Source organism: Ovis aries, chromosome Y (genome assembly GCF_016772045.2).
Source record: "Ovis aries strain OAR_USU_Benz2616 breed Rambouillet chromosome Y, ARS-UI_Ramb_v3.0, whole genome shotgun sequence".
Taxonomy (NCBI): Eukaryota; Metazoa; Chordata; class Mammalia; order Artiodactyla; family Bovidae; genus Ovis; species Ovis aries.
The window spans coordinates 5,511,840-5,534,517 of NC_082741.1; the positions used below are offsets into that span (position 1 = coordinate 5,511,840).

The window sequence follows — 22,678 nt, forward strand, 5'->3', positions numbered from 1 at the left end:
AGCCTCCCCGGGAGAGCAGGTGGGCATCTGGTCTACCCACCCCAGCCACCAGGACACAGGGTCACACCTGCCCAGGCAGGTGGGGATGGAAGGCTACCTGTGGAGGCTGACCCAGACCCGGAGGGTCTCTCGCGGTTCTAACCTACACCTTCCTCGTCGGCTTTCATCAAGCACAGATGCTGCTTTTTATTTATTGATAGATGTTTGACTGCACTGCGTCTTACTTGTGGCCCATGGGCTCAGAAGTTTCTTGAGGCAGCTTGAGGGCTTTGTTGCCCTGAAGCGTGTGCTTCTTATATTCCCTGACAAGGGATGGAATCCCCTGCGTTGGAAGGTGGCGTCTTACTGGACCACCAGAGAAGTCCCACAAATGATACTTTTTAATTCCAGTGCTCTTGATTTCCCTTAGTTCACTTGTTTCCAAATTCAGCTTAAGAAAAAGCTGTTGTTAATTTAGCAGGTCCTCTTAATCCGCACATAGTAGATAATCGGCAAATCTTTGCCGAATGAGTAAGCATCCTCAGTTTTATGAATTGGTCTCAAGTTTATGTGTTTGCAGAATTTCAGGAAAATATGAATCATTTAGCCAAGATTACCACAGGGGAGAAAAGATAGTCTCTGTGTATATTGCTTGTCTTAACTATATTTTGCATCCAAATTTGATTAGCTTTATTTTTGATGAATACAATGAAATGACTTACACACGCTATCCCTTTTCTTAAGAAATATGGTAACTTTTTCATGCATCCTATGGTGGTTTTTGAGAGTGTTTACATGTGTTTGTGTCTGTTGGGGGAGGCAGAAGCTGAATTGTGTATATGAATATGTAATTAAGGCTTTTAGCATGCTCTTTATTTGGTTTGATTTGATCTGTTTTCAGTTCAGGGTGAAAAGTAAAATCCAGCTTTGACAAAACCAAAAGCATCATGAAGATGATAGTTTCAAACACATCAGTCATTTGGACACAAACTCACGCCCAGCAGTGATTCAAGCAGGCAGGTCTCCGTTGGTTGGTCTGGTTTTAGATCCCACAAGATCTTCCCGACTTGGAGTCCTGTGTTTATCAGGCGGCCTGTATGCTAGTTGGTCAGGATATCAGGATATCAGATATCCAAAACCAGAAATCTTTTCACACTGCCTGGTTCAATCAGTGTAGCAAACCTCTCTTCCACACATTCAGGTCAACAGTTTTAACCTAGCCTCTGTGGCTAAAATTGGAGCCCAAGACCCAAGTGTTTCTCAGGAATGCATTTCTCCTTTGTATCTTGACCATTCTCTTTTTTGAGGCAGTCCACTGCAGTGCCTCCAGCCACTCAGAGCCCTTTCCCAAACCATATGTAAAGATCGTATGTGGCATCCGTTTGTCACTCTCAATTTGGAGTCCTAAAGAAGGAGTCTCCCCTTCAGAACATTCAGAAACTTGAAATGGGTTGTGTACCATCTAGGATAAAACTAGACAACATATCAAAAAGGAGAGACATCACTTTACCAACAAAGGTGCATATAGTCAAAGCTGTGGGTTTTCCAGTAGTCATGTGTGGATATGATAGTTTGATCATAAAGAAGGCTGAGTGCCAAAGAATTGATGCTTCTGAACTGTGGTGCTGGAGAAGACTCTCGAGAGTCCCTTGGACTGCAAGGAGATCAACCCTGAAGATTCATCAGAAGGACTGATGCTGAAGCTGAAGCTCCAGCACTTTGGGCACCTGATGCGAAGACCTGCCTCACTGGAGAAGACCCTGGGAAAGGTTGAGGGCAGGAGGAAAAGGGGTGACAGAGAGTGAGATGGTTGGATGACATCATCGACTCAATGGGCATGAACTGGAGCAAACTCTGGGAGATAGCGGAGGACAGGGAAGCCTGGTGTCCATGGGGTTGCAAAGAGTTGGACATGACTTAGCGACTGATCAACAATGACAATAAAACCATCTAAATAACATCATCATTCCTTTGAAAAGGTGCAGTTAGACAATATTGAACACCACTGTAAAATTTGTGTGTGTTGTTGCTGCTGCTGCTAAGTCGCTTCAGTCGTGTCTGACTCTGTGCAACCCCATAGACGACAGCCCCCCAGGCTCCCCCGTCCCTGGGATTCTACAGGCAAGAACACTGGAGTGGGTTGCCGTTTCCTTCTCCAATGCGTGGAAGTGAAAAGTCTCTCAGTCGTGTCCAACTCTTTACGACCCAATGGACTGCAGCCCACCAGAGGCTCCTCTGTCCATGGGATTTTCCAGGCAAGAGTACTGGAGTGGGTAGCCATTCCCTTCTCTGGGGGATCATCCCGATCTAGGGATTGAACCCTGGTCTCCTGGAGTTGTGGGCAGATTTCCTAGCATCTGAGTCATTAGGGAAACTCAAAAGTGGTACTTGTTTAGTTTTTAATATAGCATCTCATTCTACCCCACTGCCTTGGGAGACGTGCAGACGTTTTTAGCAAGGAGAAGATAGAGGTTTGCAGTGTGTATCCCACTGTGTGCAGGTTTGCAGTTTGTATCCCACTGTGTGCAGAAGTCAGACTTCTGAGCAGCCTGGATTCACACCGCACTCCAGCTCCACGCTCCTCCAGAATCCCAGTGCCAGCCTCTTTTAGTCGATACCAAAGCTTCCAGAGAACAAGTAAGACTAGACTGTCCACGCACACACACCAAAAACATCAGGGACACCAGATGAAAGCCAGCAGAGAGGACTGCTGGGTGGTGTTAGAGATGTGTTTGCCTCTGATGTATTAATACCTGATGCCAGGTGAGTCTCACAGTCCCCACTGGTGTGTGTGTGGCTTCTTGTCCCCAGTCCACATCTACCCTCAGGAGCAGGATGACTCTTTTGAGTTGCTACAGCTGCCTTCCAGGTCTTCCCGCACCAGGTCTTAAAAAAAATTTTTTTTTAATTACGTTTTATTGGAGTACAGTTGTTTTATAGTGTTGTGTTACTTTCTGCTGTACAGCAAAGTGAGTCAGTTATACACATAAATCTATCCTCTCTGTTTTGATGTCGAGGTTACCACAGAGCATCGCATTCCCTGGGCTGTCCAGGAGGTTGTCGTTGCTTATCTATTTTGTGCTTAGTATCAGTAGTGTATGTATGTGAATCCCAGTCTCCCAGTTCTTCCCACCTCCTCACTCGCCCCTTAGCATCCACACATTTGTTCTCTATACTGGGCATATACCCAGAAAAAAACGTAATTCAGAGATACGTGCATCCCAGTGTTCCCTGCAGCAGTCTTTAGAATAGCCAGGACAGGTAAACAACCTTAATGTCAATCAGCAGAAGAATGAGTCAAGAAATTGGGGGAAGAGCTGACTCATTTGAAAAGACCCTGATGCTGGGGAAGATTGAGGGCGGGAGCAGAAGGGGACAACAGAGGATGAGATGGTTGGATGGCATCACCGGCTCAACGGACATGAGTTTGAGCAAGCTCTGGGAGTTGGTGGTGGACAGGGAGGCCTGGCGTGCTGCAGTCCATGGGGTCACAAAGAGTCAGACATGACTGAGCGACTGAACTGACCTGAACTGGTACATGTATACAATGGAATATGACTCAGCCATAAAAAGGAACCCAACTGGGTCATTTGCAGAGACGTGGATGGATCTAGAGATGATCATACGGAGTGAATTAAGTCAGAAAGAGAAAAGCAAATATGGGATCCTAAGAGCAGTCTTGCATAACGTCTTCCTCTTTCTCTGTGCTGTGTGAGTTGTGTGCCTCATCTCAGAGGGTCAGGCACATGACCTCCAGAGAATCTGAGAACAGTCCAGAGAAGCTGAGAACCATAACTTTCTTCAGACAGAAGGAGGATGTGTAGCCTGCTGCTGTGTTTTCACTCTTGTCTTCTTGCCAGGGACACAGGCAGTTCATATTACGTCCCAGCATGTTCTTGATGCCCCCCTGGGTCACCTTTCCCTGTATTGATTAAAAAGGAGCCCAGCATGAGAGGTGCTAGTTCAGTTTTATTTGGGGCAAACTGAGGACTCTAGCCCAGGAGACAGCACCTCAGTGAGCTCCAAGAGACTGCTCCAAAGAAGCAGTGGGGGAAGATGGATATTATATATGATTTTGATGAGGATCATGCAAAGAAGCGCTTACTTTGCAAAAGGTTTTCTGCCAGTCATGAGGAGCTGACATCACCACGAAGGGATTTAGTGCTTTTCTAGATATGAGGAGATGCCAAGGATTGGGCGGGAAGAGAAGGGGATGACAGAGGACGAGATGGTTGGATGGCATCACTTACTCGATGGACTTGAGTTTGAGCGAGAAGGGGAGGACAGAGGACGAGATGGTTGGATGGCATCACCGACTCCATGGACATGAGTTTGGATCAACTCTGGGAGTTGGTGATGGACTGGGAAGCTTGGCAGGCTGCAGTCCATCAGGTTGCAAAGAGTTGGACACGACTGAGCGACTGAACTGAACTGAACCCTACTTAAGGATTGAGATCATGAAGTCAGTTCCTGAGATAACTATCAAAATGATCTCTTCCATCAATTTCCCTGGAGCACAGAGTGCCTCACTTTCCACCCTTACCTTCTTCACTGGGTGTCAAAGGTCAGCAGCTGCAGCAGCATGGGGTTCAGTCTCCGCAGAGGCGGATGGCAAAGGGCCTTTTCGCTGTTGTTGAAAGAAAGAAAGTGAAATAGCTCAGTCATGTCCGACTCTCTGCGACCCCACAGACCGTAGCCCACCAGGATCCTTCATCCATGGAACATTCCAGGCAAGAGTGCTGGAGCGGATTGCCATTTCCTTCTCCAGCGGATCTTCCTGACCCAGGGATTGAAGCTGGGTCTCCTGCCCTGCAGGCAGACTCTTTACCATCTGAGCCACCAGGGAGGCCTCATGTTGTGGTTCAGTTGCCAGCAAATGCCTTTGGCCGGTGCCTGTTTGCAGTTGATAGGCAAGCGCCGGTGTGGAGCTGACACCTTGTCAGTTGGGAAACTGCCTCTTTTCTATGTCCCCTCTGGACCTGGGTTTCGTCATACACTGTACCTCACCTCACCCAAGTCCTGGCTACTTTACTCACTCGGCAGGGGCTGGGAGGAGCTTCCACTATACGTGTTAACCTTGAGGCCACCTCCCCTCTTCTCTGAGCTTCTTCTGAGCCTCCTACCCCTTTGTAAACTGTTCATTTTCAGTAAATTCCCACAGACTGCTAGCAGCTAGCCCTCACATACTGGCAAACACAGCAAGTGAAATGTAACTTTCTTCCCATCCCAGGACAAAGAATCCAATTACTAAGGGAAATTTTAGGCAGACAGGTGGTTTTAAGAGCCTTTGTGTGTTTAGTCTCCGAGTCGTGTCCGAGTCTTCAGCACAACCCCATGGACAGTAGCCCTCCAGGCTCTTCTTTCTGTCCATGGGATTCTCCAGGCAAGAATACTGGAGTGGGTTGCTGTTTCCTACTACAGGCGACCTTCACAACACAGGGGTGGAACCCTCGTCTCCTACATTGGCAGGTGGGTTCTTTACCACTGAGCCACCAGAAGGGAAAAGTGAAAGTGAAAGTCGCTCAGTTGTATCCGATCGTTTAGCACAACCCCATGGCCTATAGCCCGCCAGGCTCCTCTGTCCATGGGATTGTCCAGGCAAGAATACCAGAATGGGTTGCCATCTCTTTCTCCTGGGGATCTTCCCAGATCAGGGATTGAACCCTTGTCTCCTGCATTGCATTCTGTACTGCTGAACCACTTGGGAAACCCCAAGACCCTTTACTATGGTTTAAACAATTCCTAAAATAATTTTCTTCTCTTTAAGGAAGTTCTTTGAGCCGAGAACCAGACACAGTAAGAATTATACTCACCTAAGTGACTCTAGTTTTCCTGAGAATTTTCAGGTGAAGGCATTTTTATGTTCCCAAATGCTGAAACATTTTCTGATCTTCACTGATCGAACCTTCTAACAACCTGGTGAATTATATCTACATCTGAAGTGGAACGTTAGGGGATGCCCCAAAGGTTCTCAGAGACGGTTCGTAATGATTTAAGGCTACGAACCGTGTCTGATGGAAATGACAGGCATGGTTCATCTATGAAAGCCGAAATGAGATTCAACCTTGACTGCACACGGGTGTTTTTCCACCGTGCCGTAGAACTCTACTGCTTGTGATGTAGATAAAATTGTGGGTTTTGACTTGTTCAAAAACACCGTGTGTGTGTGTCTGTGTGCCCACTCAGTCACGTCCGACTCTTCGTGAACCCAAGAACTGTAACCCGCCAGGCTCCTGTGTCCGTGACGTTTCCCAGGCAAGAATAGTGGAGTGGGTTGACATCTCCTACTGCCGGGGATCTTCCCAACCCAGGGATGGAACCCATGTCTCCTGCATTGCAGGCAGATTCTGTACTGCTGAGCCACCAGAGTAGAACCTCTTTATGTGACTTTATTCAACATCAAACCCTGACTGTCAAAGAGGATGACCAAAAAGCCAGTAATAGGATTATGTATTTTGCTAGATGATTTTAGCTCTACGTTCTGGTTGACAGTTTTCTCTGAAAAGCAGAGCAGATACTGACTTTTTTTTTTTCTTTTTACTTTTTGGCCATGCTGCACAGCATGTGGGATCTTAGTTCCTCAACCAGGGATCACCGTTGCACTCCCTGGAGTGAAAGCTTGGAGCCCTAACTGCTAGACCACCAGGGAGTCCCCGCAAGCATACATTACTAATATTATTCCATTTCATGGTTTGTTTTTTTGGCTACTTTTATAAAAAAAATAAATTTATGTATTTTTAATTGAAGGAGAAATATCAATAACCTCAGATATGCAGATGACACCACCCTTATGGCAGAAAGTGAAGCGGAACTAAAAACCCTCTTGATGAAAGTGAAAGAGGAGAGTGAAAAAGTTGGCTTAAAACTCAACATTCAGAAAGCGAAGATCATGGCATCTGGTCCCATCACTTCATGGGAAATAGATGGGGAAACAGAGGAAACAGTGTCAGACTTTATTTTGGGGGGGGCTCCAAAATCACTGCAGATGGTGACTGCAGCCATGAAATTAAAAGACGCTTACTCCTTGGAAGGAAAGTTATGACCAACCTAGATAGCATATTCAAAAGCAGAAACATTATTTTGCCAACAAAGGTCCATCTAGTCAAGGCTGTGGTTTTTCCAGTGGTCGCGTATGGATGTGAGAGTTGGACTGTGAAGAAAGCTAAGCGCCGAAGAATTGATGATTTTGAAGTGTGGTGTTGGAGAAGACTCTTGAGAGTCCCTTGGACTGCAAGGAAATCCAACCAGTCCATTCTGAAGGAAATCAGCCCTGGGATTTCTTTGGAAGGAATGATGCTAAAGCTGAAACTCCAGTACTTTGGCCACCCCATGCGAAGAGTTGACTCCTTGGAAAAGACTCTGATGCAGGGAGGGATTGGGGGTGGGAGGAGAAGGGGACGACTGAGGATGAGATGGCTGGATGGCATCACTGACTCGATGGACATGAGTTTGTGTGAACTCCGGGAGTTGGTGATAGACAGGGAGGCCTGGCGTGCTGTGATTCATGGGGTCGCAAAGAGTTGGACACGACTGAGCGACTGAACTGAACTGAACTGAACGGCTTTATAATATTGTGTTTGTTTCTGCCAAACATCAGCATGAGTCAGCCATAGAGATACATGTGTCCCCTTCCTTTTAAGCTTCCCTCATACCTCCCTCCCCATCCCAGCCCTCTAAGGCACCACAGGGCGCTGGTTTGAGCTCCTTGAGTCATACACCAAATTCACACTGGCTACCTATTTTATGTATGGTAATGTATATGTTGGGGCTTCCCTAAGTAGCTCAGCTGGTAAAGAATCTGCCTGCAATGGAGGAGACCCCAGTTCGATTCCTGGGTCAGGAAGATCCCCTGGAGAAGGGATAGGGGACTCACTCCAGTGTTCTGGGCTTCCCTGGTGGCTCAGATGGTGGAAAATCTGCATGCAATGAGGGAGACCTGGGTTTGATCCCTGGGTTGGGAAAGATCCCCTGGAGGAGGGCATGGTGACCCACTCCAGTATTCTTCCCTGGAGAATCCCGTGGACAGAAGAGCTTGGTGGGCTGCAGTCCATGGGGTCGCACAGAGTCAGACACGACTGAAGCGACTTAGCAGCAACAGCAGTGCTGTGCAAACAGAGGTCAGCGTTAGAAGGGGAGGCTGTGGTCAGCGGAATTCTAACCTGGCCCCAGGATTCCTGCCCTCCCTCCAGCGACCACACCCTGTCCCATCCCACCCCTTGAATGGGACCCACTCCTGTGCTTACCTCAAGGATGTGGGGAAGGCAGAGGTGAATGAAGACAGCGGACTGCGAGCTCATGGAAGAGACGGAATGCTGAGTGGGCTGGAACTGTTTTTAAAAATTATTTTAATTGGAGGCTAATTCCGTTACAGTATTGTAGTGGTTTTTACCATACATCGACATGAATCAGCCATGGGTGTGCATGTGTTCCCCAACTTGAAGCCCCCCTCCCACCTTTTAAAGAGGGGCCCAGGGCTTGGTTCCCTGGTGGCTCAGCGGTAGAGAATCTGACTGCTGATGCAGGAGGCACGGGTTAGACCCCTGACCCAGGAAGAGGCCACGTGCGGGGAGCAGCTAAGCCCGAGTTGCACAGCTATGGAGCCTGGAGCCTGGAGTCTGGGAGTGGTAACTGTTGAGCCCACGCGCTGAAACTCCGGAAGCCCTAGAGCCTGTACAAGAGCAGCCACCAGGATGAGAAGCCCAAGGACCATGACACAGAGTAGCCCCTGCTCGCCACAACTGGAGAAGGCCAACACAGCAACGAAGACCCATCGCCGCCGGAAATAAAACATTAAAAAATTAATTAAAAAAAAAAGGGCCCAGGACTTTCCTGAAGGGAATGAATGTATTGCAAGAAACATAGGTTCTTGGTCTGCTGACCTCGAAGAGGCAAAACAGCACGTTACCGCCACGTGGAAGGAGCTGAGGGCAACTGTGGGCAGCTGAGAGTCAGCGAGGACATGGGGTCCTCCACGCTGGGAACTGAAGTCCATCCGTAAGCTGAGTGAAGCTGGAAATGGAGTGTAGTTTGATAGTGAGACCTCAGATGAGAAGGCAGCCTGGTCAACAGCCTGATTTCAGCCTGGGGAAGACGGTGCGCGCAGAGAGGGTTAACCCCTTCCTAGACTGGTGCCCTACAGGGTGAATGATCCCATGTGTACATGTTGCTCTTAGAAGCTGAGATCTTGGGGTGCAGGGGGTTGTTATGCAGCGTGGAAAAGAGTCCACATCCATCACATACACAGAAGCATCCAAATACTGAGTAAGAGACACGGTGTCACAAATGCTCTGTGTGTTCTTTCAGGGAGTAAAGAGCCTGAATTACTGAACGTGCTTCAGTGGGACACTCTAAGCCAAGAGCTCCCGGTCATGGGTGCCATCCAGCTGGGAACCACCCACTGCTGTTCTGCTTGCCCTTCACCGGTCATGGGTGCCATCCAGCTGGGAACCACCCACTGCTGTTCTGCTTGCCCTTCACCGGTCATGGGTGCCATCCAGCTGGGAACCACCCACTTCTGTTCCACTCCATCTGCATCTAATGACTTCTGCCCCTCTTGCCCTTCATTTCACTCCCAAGATATCTCTCTCTCTCTCTTTTTAATGTGGACCATTTTCAAAGTCTTGATTGAATGTGTTACAATATTCTTTCTGTTTTGCACTTCAGGTTTTCTGGTTTGGGAGGGAGGGCACTTGGGATCTTAGCTCCGAAACCAGGGCTCTAACCTGCACCCCCCGCCCCCGAGGCTCCCCCAGACGTCGCTCTTTTATGAGCAGCTATTTGTGCACGCGTGTGCTTCTTGCCCCTGGATGTCTGGGAATTCTCCAGGCAACGGTACTGGAGTGGGTGTCCATTCCCCTTCTCCAGGGGATCGTCCCCACGCAGGGACTGATCCTGGGTCTGCCGCACTGCAGGCCGACTGTGTACCATCTGAGCCGCCAGGGAACTGTTCTTCGTCTATCACAAGCTTTCGCTGAACCTAGAGACTTTGATTTCTCTTTTATGATTTCCTCTGAGTTCATAGAATGAAAAAAGAAGAAGTGGTTTGTGTTAAAACAGTTGTACTTTGGGGACAGAAGGATCAGTTCGGTTCAGTTGCTCAGTCTTTTTTTTCTTTCAGTTGCTCAGTCTTGTCCGACTCTTTGCGACCCCATGGACCGCAGCACGCCAGGACTCCCTGTCCATCACCATCTCCTACAGTTTCACCCAATTTCATGTCCATCGCGTCGGTGATGCCATCCAACCCTCTCATCCTCTGTCGTCCCCTGCTCCTGCCTTTGATCTTTCCCAGCATCGGGGTCTTTTCCAGTCATGTTGGGTCTTCACATCAGGTGGCTCAAGTATTGGAGCTTCAGCTTCATCTGAAAGTTTCGTTTTGTTTTAAGAAGACCCTGTATTAAAAGTGTTAGTGTTGATTTAGTACAAAAAAAAATTCATCTCGTTTGGTTCCTGAAAATTGCAACTTAATATGAAGGTATAAGTAGAGAAGGTTTTCCATCAGCCTGACCGAATCTTTTGGCAGCCTTTTGCTGGCTTTTTGTTGCACAAATATCTCACGTTTTAGTGTGACAAAGAGCAAGGGCCCTGAGTAGGACTTTCCCACTGCCGTGAGGAAGACTCATAGCTGTGTGTGTGAGTGCCTCAGGCATTCTGACAGTTTGAGGGCGAGCCTGACTGTGTGTGAACGAGATTCCACTAGCAGAGTTCTGCCCACCAGCAATTGTCTCAATATCCCTTATACATGCGTTCTGTCTTAAGAGCGAGTCAGTTCCATAAACACCTTAAGCATCATTGAAAAAAAGTGGTACAGTCTGCTGCTGCTGTTGCTGCTGCTAAGTCGCTTCAGTCTACATCATTACAAATCGTATCTTGTCCAAACTCAGGCATGTTATCCCCATAAGAACTCCTTATGTGAAAAGATTTAAAACCTAAAGAGGCAAGTACCCCAAATTCCCTACTCCTCCTCCAGACTCATAAATACTTAACTGATTCATAACTACAGTTCTAGCAATTGAAGGAATACTTTTTTTTTTTAATGTAATAACTGAGACAGAGGTTATTCTTCCTGGCACAGTTATTTGTTCTTTGTTTTAAAAAAGCCATTTATTAAAAAAAAAATTGTTTACTTTTAATTGGAGGATAATTGGTTTACAATATGGTGTTGGTTTCTGCCGACATATGTCCCCTCCTCCCAATTAATTCTAAAATAAAATAAACCAGAGGGTTTAATTTTGTTGTTGTTGTTATTTTTAGTATGAAGCCCTTTTTGGTTTTGGCTTTCCTTGTGGCTCAGCTGGTGAAGAATCTGCCTGCAATGGGGAGACCCAGGTTTCATTCCTGGGTCAGGAAGATCCCCTGGAGCAGGGAAAGGCTACCCACTCCAGTATTCTGGCCGGGAGAATAGTCCATGGGGTTGCAAAGAGTCAGACGCAACTGAGCGACTTTCAGTTCACTTCACTTCCTTTTATGATGATACGGTTCTGGTATCTCTGAAGTCAGAGCTGGACCTTTGCCTTGCTGCACGGCCCGTGTCTCTTATGAACCTCTCTAAACCTTGAACTTCAAGACTATACCAGACCTTGGTGTTTGCACGGAAGGGCTGAAATTTGCAAAAGTAGGCTTTACTGGGGAAAACATCAGGAAAACTCAAAGCGGAAAGATTTTGGAAAGTAGTATTCTCTTTTTTTGAATGAGGAGATGCGTGAGATATTGAAAACGTCAGGGATCATGTGTGAGGCAGTTAAGAAAACCTTCCTTCAGAGACTTTGCATTGAACCTGAGAGAGCCGTCCATGGGCCAGCAGGCGATCGAGGTGCTGTTTACCGCAGGAACCTTAATGCAGATTACTCTTCCCAGTCTGCTTGTTATCATTCAAATCAGAAAGCACGGACCGCATTTTCCTGTCTCCGTAGAACCCCCTGGATCTTGATGCTCATACACGTTCCAATAGTAGAAGTTGTTTGTGGCCTTGAATGATTCCACTGGCTGGGTCTGGAAGACGCTCCTGCCTCATGTTGGAATCTGCGACGCACATTTGCTTATACTCATTAGCTTAAGTTCACGCCTCTCCTCTGAACAGTCCAAGGTGCTCTTGATAGAGGCTGCCCATAAACCCGAAGGAAGAGGCAGTCAAGGAGAAAGGCAAGGAAATGACCTTGAGATGAGAGTGAGTGAGGAAGGGTCAGGTGATGCTACGAACGTGGCGTGGCCCGTGCCCTCTTTTCGGAAACTGTAAACGTTTTTTTGATGTGGACACTGGTCATTTCAGGAAGCCGAGAAGGTGACGACGGGCAGAGAATACCAGGTTTCTGTGGCTTTTGTTTGTTTTTCTGGAGTTCGGGAGACACACTGCCTCCAACTGAAGGGAGTGTCATTGATGATGTCATCATTTTTTTCAAGTATTAAAACCTAGTGTTCACTCTTGGCTGTTGTAAGCTGTCTAGATAACCCCATTTTATTTTCAGCGCAGACAACCGTTCCTTTCATTCCACTTTCCCACGCAGGGCCCCAGCCTTGCGTGCAGCCTGGCACCCAGTTTGTGAGCCACGCTCTCTGCTGGCGAGCTTCTCTGTGGCTGGTCCCTGCTGATCCCTGCAGTATCTCCTACCCACACTCTCAGCGTGAGGTCCTTCTGGTCTCTTTCTTCCCCGAGTCCCTGCCCTCAGCGCTTTTCCGAGGCTGCCTTCTCCTCCCCTATCACACTTGTTCTCCCAAACAGCCAGCTGCTGCTTCCCCTCTGCTTTATGTGTGCTGCTGGGTGGTGGCTGCAGCCGTGAAATTAAAAGACGCTGGCTCCTTGGAAGAAAAGCTGTGACCCACCTAGACAGCATGTGAAAAAGCAGAGACATTACTTTGCCAACAACGGTCCATTTAGACAAAGCTATGGTTTTTCCAGTGGTTATGTATGGATGTGAGAGTGGGACTAAAGAAAGCTGAGCGCTGAAGAATTGATGCTTTTGAAGTGTGGTGTTGGAGAAGACCCTTGAGAGTCCCTTGGGCTGCAAGGAGATCCAATCAGTCCATCCTAAAGGAGATCAGTCCTGAATATTCATTGGAAGGACTGATGCTGAAGCTGAAGCTCCAGTCCTTTGGCCACCTGATGCAAAGAACCGACTCATTGGAAAAGACCCTGATGCTGGGAAAGATTGAAGGTGGGAGGAGAAGGGGAAAACAGAGAATGAGATGCTTGGATGGCATCACTGACTCGATGGACATGAGTTTGGGTGGACTCCAGGAGTTGGTGATGGACAGGGATGCCTGGCATGCTGCGATCCCTGGGGTTGCAAAGAGTCAGACACGACTGAGCGACTGAACTGAACTGAACTGAGCAGGCCTCTCATTGTCTGTGCACTCCACTGGAGCCCTTTCTTCAGTGTTTTCATCAGTTCAGTTTGCATCAGAAAGGGTATTATCACTGCCAGGCAGTCATTTCCTTCCTTTGCGCTTTAGTTACAAGTTCACAAGGGGTGGGGGCTACGGTGTTGCCAGGACTGAGCTGTGTCCCCCAAGTTTATGTGTGGGGGCCCCAACTCCCAAGAGGGTGGGATTTGGAGGTGGCTAGGGTTCGATTCTGTCATAGCATAACCCTTACGGTAGGGTCAGCCTTGTTCTAAGAAGAGGAAGACAGGGATGAGGGAGTCAGCCTTGGCCTCGTCAGCTTGCAGACCTGTGAGAGAGAAATTTCTGCTGTTTAAGGCCCTGTGCGTGCTAAGTCGCCTCAGTCGTGTCCAACTCTTTGCAACCCCATGGACTGTGGTCCACCAGGCTCCTCTGTCCGTGAGGTTCTCCAGGCAAGAGTACTGGAGTGGGTTGCCATGCCCTCCTCCTGGGGATCTTCCCAACCCAGGGACTGAACCCGAGTCTCCTGCATTGGCTGGCAGATTCTTTACTGCTGAGCCACCGGGGGCGGTCCCATTAATCCCCCTGGTCTGTGGTATTTCGTTACAGCACCCTACGCTCACGAATTCGGCACCTCGAAGCCTCTGAGCCCACCCACTTCCGTGGCAACACAGCATCCCCGTTTCAGCTCCTAGTGACCATCCTTCCCAGGAAAACTCTCAGCTTCCCCAGTTGCTGTTTCTAAGTCTTTAAACTGCAGACCTATCTGGGCCATCTTACTTTTCAGAATGTTCTAAAGACTGTGTGGGGATGTTCTCAAATTATTTCTGGCTGAAAGGGAGGGGAAAAAAAAAAAATCAGGAGGTGGTGTGTATTCCAAAGGATAGGCATCCTACACTGGAGGTTTACAGAGTTAAGTTTTGGAAAGCATTTTGGTTGTTATTTCATAGATTTCTGTAAACTTGTAACTAAAGTAACTAGCAGAATAAGAACAGCGTCAGTGGCACATATTGACTGGTACTACAGGCTCCAAGAAAACAGATTTTGTTAAAATAGTTTCCCACATTTTCCAGTTCTGTCTTAAATTTGGTTAAACATGTAGAATTCTCTAATTAGCTTTTTGCTCATCTGATGAAATAGAGCGCCTCAGGCTTGGCGTTGCAGGCAATGGAACCTTTCCGTGGTAATAACTTGTTTAAAAAAAAAAAAATGAGATTTGCTTTGCATTTAAACAACATACATACTTCAATTGTGTGGTTTTATGGTTGACTAGAGGTTGCAAAAAGGTGATTGTGATGTCTGCATCTGTTTTTTCAAAAATTAATTTTAATATGAGTTTAAAGTGAAATCAAGGATCTAGCTTTTCCCAAGCAGAATGATACTTTAGTTTTCATTAATTTCAATTCCCTTCAACCAGTTAAGCCTGGCAGACAGATGAGGCCAGGTCAGGAGTTACTGATTAAACAGGAGAACCCACAGAATGGAAAAGTTCAATGAATCCAGCCCATGTTACAGGCTACCAGGCTATAATCACATTTTTGTCCATAATCACTGAGACTCTCTTAGAAAGTTTGGCATTCCCGACTATCACTCAAAATATAAATTCATAAAACTTCTTATTGATTTTAGAACAGGAAGACTGAATCCCAAAGAATTCAGTCATTATAATTGTCTCCAAAATACAGAAGGATTTCCTTGACTTTTATTTCAGCTAAATGGGCATGAAACATAACTTAGTGTAATCCTTTGTTGTTATCAGTCTAAGTTTGGTTCAACTGTGAAAAGGTTAAGAAAAAAAGTAAGTCTTAAAGTTAAGACTTAAAAAAATGTTTCTATTTATTATTTTTATTTCAGTTAAATGGGCATGTAATATAACTTAGTGTAATCCTTTGTTATTATTAGTCTAAGTTTAGTTCAACTGTGAACAGGTTAAGGAAAAAAATAGGTCTTAAAATTAAAGAGGGGATTCTTTTTTTTTTTTAATTTTTTTTCAAGAGATGTTTAATTTACATTTTTTTTCCTACTTTAAACTTTTTATTTTTCTATTGGGGTATAACTGATAGTGATTGTGATAGTTTCAGGTAAACGGTGAACAGACTCAGCCATACATACACGTGTATCCATTCTCCCGCAAACTCCCCTCCCATCCTCGCTGCCACATAACACTGATCAGAGTAAGGAGGGGATTCTTTACTGAAAACTGTATTCACTTAGGATTTCTTTTGCTGTGCAGGGTTTTGACTTCTGCACACAGGCGTTGTCTGCTTGCTGAGAGCAGGGGCTACGCTTTGCTGTGTGGGTTTCTCACTGTGCTCACTTCTCTTGTTGCTATTCTGGTGGCTCAGCTGGTAAAGAATCCGCCTGCAGTGCGGGAGACCTGGGTTCCATCCTTGGGTTGGGAAGATGCCCCGGAGAAGGGAAAGGCTACCCGCTCCTGTATTCTGGAGAATTCCATGGACGGTGCAGTCCGTGGGGTTGCAAAGAGTCAGACCCGACTGAGCGTCTTTTACTTTCTCTTGCTGCAGAGCATGGGGTCTTAAGCACACGGGCTTCAGTGGCTGTGGCAAGTGGGCTGGGTCGATGTGGTGCACGGGCTTAGGTGTTCTGAGCCACGCAGAATCCTCCCTGACCAGGGATCGAGCCCGTGTGCTTTGCACTGGCAGCTGGATTCTTAACCACTGCCCCACCAGGGAGGCCCCACGAGGGCACTCTTAGTGGAACACCAAATGAGATCTGTCTGAAAGCCGTTTTAAAAGCTTGAGCAAGCATTGTGAAGGGCTCTTCAAAAAGAGCTTGCGGCACCCACTTTCCCTGAATTATAGGCATTGAGGAAAACCCCAGCAAGCTCTTACCGGTTCGTGACTCATGCTGTGTGAATGCAGAAGATTTCTGACTCACGTCAACCGGTGTCGAAGTGGCCTTTGAAGTCTCGAGTGCTTCGCCGATGCATAAGAAACTTTAAATAGAACATGCCGGGCAGACCAAGTGTCTCGGTGAATCCACACACTTAGGAGAGGTCTCCGAGGTCCTAGCATCTGAGATGTTAAAACACACGAGTTTCTGCTGACACCTCTGCTGTTGGCAGACAGCTAACCCTAATAACTTTCCAAAGAGGGCCCCTCTGTCCTCCCTGCAAACCTGACTGTGGAGGAGACTGTCAGTACGATAGAGACAAAGTGCGGCTCACTTCCACGAGTCAGTGTCGCCCTGCTCCAGGAGAAGACAGGTGAGGCAGCTGATGAGGGCATCATATGGTTTTCTTTTTCCTTCTGTACTTGAAGGATAATTGCTTTATAATTTTGTGTTGGTTTCTGCCATACATCCACATCAGTCAGTCACAGGTATACATATGTCCCCTCCCTCCTTAACCCCCCTGCCACCCCGTCCCACCCCGCTAGGTTGTCACAGAGCAACAGGCTGAGTTCCCTACTTCATACAGCAAATTCTCCTCTATTTTACCTGGAGTTCCCTGGTGGCTCAGACAGTCAAGAATCGGCTGTATGTTCCTCCTCCTCACTGAAGGAGGAAACAGACAGAACAAGCTCCATCTTGAAAGCAGGACTCCTATTTTCTTGGACTGGACTGTGGACTTTGAGCTCTATGCCCAGTGTCTATGGAAACAACTTACTAACTGGAAAACCAGACCCCCCTGCCACCCCCCGCCCCAGAAGGAAGAGCCGCAGGGCTCGTACCTAGACTGTCTGTCAAGTAACACCCTAATTGTCTGTGTAACCGAATAGAATCATACATTCTATTCTGCTTATTGGGATATGACCACAGGCCTATTGATAATTGTCTATTGTTAACTACCTAGGTCTAAAGGCATATGAATCACGGGTTAACTTTGTATCTTTCTTTTCCTTTGTTCAGACTAGATTCTGGGAATTTGGGGAAGTAGGTTTGGACACGTACACTTAGGGTATATAAGGTTTTCACAAGACCTGGTCGGGGTCCTTGGCTTAGAGGAGACTCTGCCGGGGGCCCAGCGGTGTAATCAACTGCACTCCACGATCTACATCGTCCTTCGGAGTGAGTTTGTTTCCCGGAACGCGTGGCTGCAATACTACCTCATACCTCAAAGTCTCACAGGCTGGCTGTTTTACGTGGGGTTCCCGGGTGGCTCAGATGGTCGAGAGTCCACTGTGTGTCTCACTGTTACTCTTACAGTTCATCCCTCCATCTCCAGATCCGTTTTTAAGAAAAACAGAAAGAAAAACTTAAGAAGTTGCTCTCGATGTATTTTTGGAGCACGTGGCCCCGTTTTGGGAGAGTAGTAACTGTCGTAGTAACCAGCTTCATTTGCCCTGACAGCCTTGTCCACAACCCTTCTTAAAAGGAATTGGGAAAAGAGGTCTCGTGGCTTTGGGACCGTGGTTGCCAGGGGCTGTGCTGGTGGCCAGTTGGGGTCTGTGCAGGTGGAATGGCCTCTGTGGCAGCGAGGGCCGTGGAAGCATGACCAGTCAAGCAGCCTGAACCCCGACTCGGCCCTTTCCTGCTTGGGCGTGAAAGGTTGCTGCTTAACCACAGAAGACGCCGGGATTCTTGGCCTCCGGAGGAGAAGAATTCAATCTGGGGCCAGGGACGAGGCTTGATTGCTCAGAGCTTTTGTGTCATAAGGTTTTATTAAAGCATAAAAGAGAGAGAGAAAGCTTCTGACACAGACACCAGAAGGGGGCGGAAAGAGAGCCCTCCGGCTAGTCTTTAGACGGATGTTGTATAGCTACTAGTGGTCAGCTAATCAGAGGAAGGAAATGTCTCAAAACTCAGAGACTGGCACCAGGTGAGCCATCCCGGGCCATAAAACGATCGACATGAGTCTTGAGGAAAGGCAGATTTCCACCCAAATATATAGTTTCGTTAGCACAGATTAAGACAACAATGTAGAACATACTGGTCTGTCAAGGCAAAGGCTCAGAACCAACTTGAAGACAGAGTCTGGGGTAAACGCATAGTACATTAACATAGCTTCAGACAAACATTTCCATACGAAAAATGCATTGGTTAGCTCAGTGAAATTCATAATGGCCTTTGTTTTACTAACCCATCAATATTCGATAGATAATTTATTAATAAAGGTCTAAGGGATCAAGGGTCTTCCCAGGTGGTGCTACTGGTAAGGAACCCATCTGCCAGTGCAGAAGATGTTAGAGATACGGGTTTGATCCCTGGGTTGGGAAGATCCCCTGGAGGAGGGCATGGCAACCCACTCCAGTGTTCTTGCCTGGAGAATCCCATGGACAGAGGAGCCTGGTGGGCTACAGTCCATCAGTTCAGTTCAGTTCAGTCACTCCGTCGTGTCCGACTCTTTGCGACCCCATGAATCACAGCATGCCAGGCCTCCCTGTCCATCACCAGCTCCCGGAGTTCACTCAGACTCACGTCCATCGAGTCAGTGATGCCATCCAGCCATCTCATCCTCTGTCGTCCCCTTCTTCTCCTGCCCCCAATTCCTCCTAGCATCAGAGTCTTTTCCAGTGAGTCAACTCTTCGCATGAGGTGGCCAAAGTACTGGAGCTTCAGCTTTAGCATCATTCCCTTCAAAGATATCCCAGGATTGATCTCCTTCAGAATGGACTGGTTGGATCTCCTTGCAGTCCAAGGGACTCTCAAGAGTCTTCTCCAACACCACAGTTCAAAAGCATCAATTCTTCGGCACTCAGCCTTCTTCACAGTCCAACTCTCACATCCATACATGACCACAGGAAAAACCATAGCCTTGACTAGATGGACCTTAGTCGGCAAAGTAATGTCTCTGCTTTTGAATATACTGTCTAGGTTGGTCATAACTTTTCTTCCAAGGAGTAAGCGTCTTTTAATTTCATGGCTGCAGTCGCCATCTGCAGTGATTTTGGAGCCCAAAGAAATAAAGTCTGACACTGTTTCCACTGTTTCCCCATCTATTTCCCATGAAGTGATGGGACCGGATGCCATGATCTTCATTTTCTGAATGTTGAGCTTTCGGCCAAGTTTTTCACTCTCCTCTTTCACTTTCATCAAGAGGCTTTTTAGTTGCTCTTCACTTTCTGCCATAAGGGTGGTGTCATCTGCATATCTGAGGTTATTGATATTTCTCCCGGCAATCTTGATTCCAGCTTGTGTTTCTTTCAGTCCAGCGTTTCTCATGATGTACTCTGCATATAAGTTAAATAAGCAGGGTGGCAATATACAGCCTTGATGCACTCCTGTTCCTATTTGGAACCAATCTTCATGGGGGGTTGCAAAGAGGGGAACACGGCTGAGTAACTAACACTTCACTTTATTAGAGGGGTTTCCTTGGTGGCTCAGAGGGTAAAGAATCTGCCTGCAATGTGAGAGACCTGGATTGGGTACCTGCCTCAGGACAGTCCACTGGAGAAGGAAATGACAACCCACTCCAGCATTCTGGCCTGGACAATCCCATGGACAGAAGAGCCTGGTGGGCTACAGGGCTACGGTCCACGGGGGTCGCAAAGAGTCTGACACAACTGTATGAGTAACACTTTCAGTTTTAAGGGATTAAGAATTGCTGTCATTTTCAGTCAACAGAACAAAGGGAACAGGAGTAAAAAGAACCGCACATACTCTGTGTTTAAATGAAAAAATTAAAAACAAAGTATCCTAATGGTGGGTGTTAGGAATGGAAACACTTGGCCTTGCTTCAGGAGATGCGGGCGAGGTGTCTCTCTTGTACTGAGGTCTGTGCTGTGAATCCCGGGGTCCCGAAGAACATGTGCTGCCTGAGGGAGCAAACCCTTACTTGTCGGGGGCATCAGCACACTCAGAAGATTGTGGTGGGACTCACGGTAGGGCCGCATGCTGGCCCCTCAAGGGATGGCCCAGGCCACGTGCCCCTCCGTCTTCTCTGCCTGCTCCCTGCTCCCCTGCAGACAGAGGACCCCGGGTGACCGTGATCACCACAAGGGCAGGGAGCATCTTGGGGGATCTTCTCTCTCCAGGAGATCATGCCCCCTGTTCTTTTCTATTTTCTTATCTTTCTTTAATTTTTGGCTGTCCAGGGTCTTCGTTTCTGTGTGTACTCTCCTTTCTGGTTGCAGGGCTTGGGATTCTCACGGGGTGGCTTCTCTTGTTGCAGAGAATGGACACAGGAGCCCAGGATCCAGTGCTTGTAACACACAGCTCAGTTGCTCCAGGGCACGTGGGGTCTTCCCAGAGCAGGGAGCGAAAGTGTGTCCCCCCTGCAGGCTGGTTCTTAACCACAAGTGGGCCAGGGAAGTCCCTCTGCCCTCTTTTCTAATGCAGGATTCTGCAACACTGTTACATCAAAGTGGATACAGGAGAGTTATTCCATGAAGCCAGATTCTACATGTAGAAACTGTGAGTGAGTGTCGTGGATACAACTCTGCAAAACTTTACAAAGAAAAGCTTTGAGTGCCAGCTTACAACCCGGTGGTGTTTCAAATGCAACAGTTCAAAATGCAGACACTGATTTATCAATAGGCCTCAAAGAGGCCAGATACCACTGATCTCTTTGCTGCCTGAGGAAATAACAAAGTCAGTGATATTTTTTTTCACCCTCATACTTTCCAGTGCTATCTGGGAACTATAGATGGAAAGTTACTGATACACTCAATTAAACAGATAGTATCTTGCAGTTACTAAATTTGGTTTTCTTTATAGGAGTCCTCTGCAGACACATGCAGGGATAATTACATGCAATTTGATATCACAATATAAGGCAGGACAAGTTGAAAGAAGCCAGTGGTTGTTCATGTCTCTAAACTACTATCCAAGGGCATTTTCCCTAATTAAACAGAAGGAGATGTGTGGACTTGTAACTTTCATGTTTTATTTCTGAAAGAGCTCAAAACCTGAAGGGAAAGGGAGAGGGAGGTCGCTCAGTCGTGTCCAACTCTTCGTGACCCCATGGACTGCAGCCCACCAGGCTCCTCCGTCCATGGCACTCTCCAGGCAAGGGTACTGGAGTGGGGTGCCATTGCCTTCTCCAATGCATGAGTCTGCTGTTGCTGCTGCTGCTGCTAAGTCATTTCAGTCGTGTCCGACTCTGTGTGACCCCATAGACAGCAGCCCACCAGGCTCCCCTGTCCCTGGGATTCTCCAGCAAGAACACTGGAGTGGGTTGCCGTTTCCTTCTCCTGAAGAGTTATCCTGAAAACCTTGAGTGAGTTTTCTATCAGTATCAGTGCCACCAGTGTCATGGTCTTTTGCACCAAGAAATTCATGCAAAACAGTCCCATTATTTCTTGTTCTCGTTGCCCCTATCTAGGAATTTTCCTCCCAGATTATGGGGAAAAAAGAAGAAAAAGATTTTCCCCCAAGTCCTTTTTCAGGGACAGCAAGCATTCATGCATCATAAACGGAAACCATAGTCTTCACAAGGGTGTTTTCTTGGAGCAGCAAATTTTGGTTAGACACTGTGGTCATCTTGACCAATCATTTAGCACAGGTTCATGGCAGAAATTACAATAATCACCTCACAAGGCAGTAAGAGTACAGGATCAGTTCAGTCCAGTCCATTTCAGTTGCTCAGTCGTGTCCAACTCTTTGTGACCCCATGAACCGCAGCACGCCAGGCCTCCCTGTCTATCACCAACTCCCGGAGTTCACTCAAACTTACGTCCATTGAGTCGGTGATGCCATCCAGCCATCTCATCCTCTGTCGTCCCATTCTCCTCCTGCCCCCAATCCCTCCCAGCATCAGTCTTTTCCAATGAGTCAACTCTTCGCATGAGGTGGCCAAAGTACTGGAGTTTCATCTCTTAATAAGCCAATAAAAAGATACCACGCTCAGATACTAGGTGATCGTTCCAGGCAAGGGGGTTGATGAAAGGAATGGTTGAGGCGAACCTTTCTACGAGTTGATTCTCTGAAGAGTTGGCCTGGTAAATCGAGAGCCACACGTTGGTGCCGGTGATGGGGACGCATTGACAACAGCTTGTTGTTGGAAACCCTTCCCTGGGGAGTGAAGGTTCCAGTGTTTGTGGACTCCATTCTGAGTCTGTGTGTGCTAAGTCGCTTCAGTCGTGTCTGACTCTTGAGACCCTGTTGACTGTAGCCCACCAGGCTCCTCTGTCCATGGGATTCTCCAGGCCAGAACACTGGAGTGGGTTGCCATTTCTTCCTCCAGGGGAATCTTCCCGACCCGGGGATCGAACCTGTGTCTCTTACATCTCCTGCGTCAACAGGCGGGTTCTTTAGCGCTAACTCGACCCGGGAAGCGTGGTTTTCCACCCACTGCTGGCAAAGCGGCACCTTGCGCAGTCTGGAGCTAAATGCCCCAGGGTTTGCAGCGGCCATTTAGATGCGCATAGAGGCACCTTGCCCAGATGGAACACTCTGGGACAGTCCTCTCAACCCCCCGGGTGTGTGTGCAGTCTCAAGCGCCCCTGCCAGACCCACTGGCACC

The 22,678-nt window shown here is 47.6% G+C and overlaps 1 protein-coding gene across 33 annotated transcripts in view; it reads left to right on the plus strand.

Moving 5' to 3' along the window:
* The window catches only part of LOC132657141 (basic salivary proline-rich protein 3-like), a 443,202-nt gene that overhangs the window by 132,683 nt on the left and 287,841 nt on the right, over positions 1 to 22,678 (plus strand). The gene's annotated exons all lie outside the window — the stretch shown is intronic.